Below are 3,602 nucleotides of genomic sequence, written 5' to 3'. Positions count from 1 at the left end.
TATAAATACTCCTCTCTCCCCCAAAAACACTAACTGGCTAACCACTATCCCCTCTTTCTCTCTCAACTAGCAGCCCCTCTCTCTCTCACCCACCAGCAGCAGCAGTAGCCACTGCCTCCGCCGTCGCTAAACTTTTCTCGTCGGCCAGAGGGTGCCTCACCGTCGGCAATGACGACAGAGGGTTAGCTCGAAGCTCTTGGCTATCAATCCTCTTCTCCTCCATGTCGTTGCCTTTGGAATTGCAAGCTTCTTTGTGGTCGTCTTCTCTAAATCGTCTTCGTCTTCATCTTCATCTTCGTCGTCGTGGACTTGCAGATCAAAGCGTGGTCGGTTGGATTCCTCCATCACTAGTCAGTTTTCTCGATCGTCATCTCTGTCTCGCCGTTCCTCCCTTGCCGGTAGTTGAATTTCGTTCCTTCCTCGCTGCCTGTTTCGTTCCTCTGTCGACGTCATTTTGGTTCCTCCATCGTCGGTAGCTCTGCTTCAGTTTTTTTTTCTTTTGTTAATGTTTAGGGTTATTTTGAGTTCTAATTTTTTAATGATTCAAATCTATGTTTGCTTTAATTTATGGTTGCTTATTTTGTTAATTTTACCGAGTTACTGAAATCTAAAATATGATTATTGAGTTACTATTTTTTTGTTCTGTTTGTTGTATTCTGAGTTGGGGTGAGTTGCTATTTTTCTTTGTTTATTGTGTTCTGAGTTAGAGTTGGTGGTGGCATGATTGCTGAGTTTGGATTAATTTAATTTTTTTGTTTTTGGATTCTCTGATCTTTCTATTTTTTAATTATAAGAAATTATTTTTGAAATTTTTATTGTTTTATACTTTTGTTGTTAATTGATAAGGATTGCTGATTACTTGTAAGAACTCAGGGGAGAATAGTGTTATTACTGCCTCTGTGTTAACTTATAAGTATGTTAAGTTTTTGGTTATTATAATGGTTATGAAAGTGGCATAATTGTTAATGGTTGAAAGTGGTATAATTGTTGATGGTTAATTAAACCGGTCGAATCTCAGTCAAACCATTAAATTAGTGAACCAGTCATTCTACCAGTTCATTGACCGGTTTGGTTCTTGCAACCTTGCAAAAAGAAATTCTGATTCTTCTCTTTCATTCTTAATAAGTATTTTCCAAATTCTCTTGCATCCTCTAATTTCAAAACATTCCGCACTTCTCTCATGATGTAATTTCTCACATCCTTTTCAATAAGACTTAATTCACGGTGACCCCCTGCTGCTGCAACAAATGATTAGTATGTTTAACTTGGTCTGATTCTGGTTTTCTCGTTGTTCTCTATTGTATGTCGTATAGACATGCTTAGTTACTTGTGTTGTTTAAGCATCTTTGCTTGATTTGGACAGCACAGATGTGAATGATGCAACACAACCTTCAAAATGATCAAACATCAACATCCTTCAATATATAATTTATATATATATATATAAATTATTGCAAGACAATTTAATCCAGTTAAGGGATTTGTCTTCTTAGTTGGAGATATGTTCGGTTTTCATTTCCCCTTTCTGATACATGTAATCAATTGGTTCTTAATTTTATTTTCCTTTTTATTTGTGCTCTGCATTTTTATAGAAAAATCTGCAAGTTTAGAATAATCTTTGTAGAAATTTTCAACTTCTTCAAGCGTGTTAAAAGTCATTCCAATCTTTGGAACAAACTGCTCATCAACATCGCATAGAAACTGAAAAATACACCGAAATCATTCCAGAATAAACCATATTAGAAACTAAAATACACCGAAACTGAGAACGAAACAGATTCATCATAATAATAAAATCACATTCAGAACTCGTACATTACATTCAAATTCAAACCATCAACTATGCACATCAATTTTCACAAATAAAACAAAATGATTCAACTACAGAATCATAAACTACTAACAAACTACGTTAACTAGATTCAAACCATACCTCACCACTTAATTCGATTCAAAATGATAATACAATTCGTCCTGGTTCAATGAAAAGTTTGAACCTATAAATACACCGAAAAATGTCTAAAATACACCGAAAGAGTTCCAAAATACACCAATTTATAATCGAAATACACCGAAATGAGACGGAACAGATTCATCACAATAATAATTCAGATTCAGAACTCATACATTACATTCAATTCAAACCATCAACCATAAACAGCAATTTTCACAAACAAAACAACATTATTCACCTACAGAATTATAAACTACTAACGAACAACATTAACTAGAATCGAACTACATTTCAACCACTTGATTGGATTCAAAACAATAATCTACTTCACTAGTTCAATTGACAGTCTGAACTTGAATCATTCTTTATTTTCGACAACAAAATAACTGTTCAATCCTGATTTTACAGCTTAATTTTAAAAACTTTGATCCAAAGCTTCAAATAAAATAAAAGATCATTGAATTTGAACGAAGAGAACGCAGAGAACGAAGAGACCATAGAGAAGGAAGAGAAATGCAGAAAATGCAGAGATGAAATAGAACGTAGAGACATAGAAAACGTTGAGAAAATTCAAAAAAGGAAACGAAATCGGTATGAAAAAGACAATTATATATTCACGCGTTGAGTCAAAAGTTTGTTAGAAGTAATGACACGTGAGATAAATTATGTCAAAACTACTTATTTGGATTTATTTATTTGAATAACTTGAGATCAATTGTTTTTATAATATACGCATTAATGTCGAATTTATAGATGAAATTATAATAAAAATAAGCTATAGAGGTTTACATTGTAAATAAAAATATAAAGATTTAAAGAAAGCCATGAGTAGTTGGCATATGGAACTTGCCACTAAGGAATGCACTTGAAATGTTAATCCGTTGCTTGACAATGATACATGTTATTCAAACGTGCTAAAATACATTCATACAAATCTCAGAAAATTAGTAAAGAATAAATAATGACTCCACATAAAATTTATAGTGTTTTGACAAAATCGACTATTATGATGAAGCAATAATTTTAAGGGTTATTCTATGGTGCTTAAAAACTTTTTTTTCAGCAGTACTAAAATGAGTTCACATGTTGTTTTTAAAGTGACATGAAAAAATAAAAAATCAATAGAAGCAGGTGAATTGCAAAATTGATAATGAAATGTCAGGTAGTTATCACACAAAATTTGTGTTAATTGAGATGGTTATAATTTTTAACTATTATAATAATTGGGTTGTTTTTGTATTGTTGCAGTTGAATTTTTTTGGTAGATAGATGAATTGGGCTGGTTGAAACTTGAAAGTGATTGGACTGAAATTGTCCAAAAGCATTCAAATATTTTGAAAATAAAAATTCTTCCAATTATAATTTTATTTCTTTTTTCATTTTGGACTGATGTATATAGAGTACTAAGAAATAAAATTAAAATTTTGTGAATAATAATAATAATGATAAAAACAATAATAATAGTAATAATAATAATTCATTGATTGAATTTATTCCATCGTCTCCCAAATTTTTTTTCACCTGCAACAATCTGGATTAAAACCAGGAATATTTTAGATAAATTAGTGAAATATATTATTTATTGAAATTCGTAACATAAAAAAATTATTTTAAATTGGCGGTACAAATTATTATTTTTCTACACCTA

This window comes from Arachis ipaensis, chromosome B03, assembly GCF_000816755.2.
Source record: "Arachis ipaensis cultivar K30076 chromosome B03, Araip1.1, whole genome shotgun sequence".
Taxonomy (NCBI): domain Eukaryota; kingdom Viridiplantae; phylum Streptophyta; class Magnoliopsida; order Fabales; family Fabaceae; genus Arachis; species Arachis ipaensis.
Note: the sequence above shows the minus strand (reverse complement) of the source record.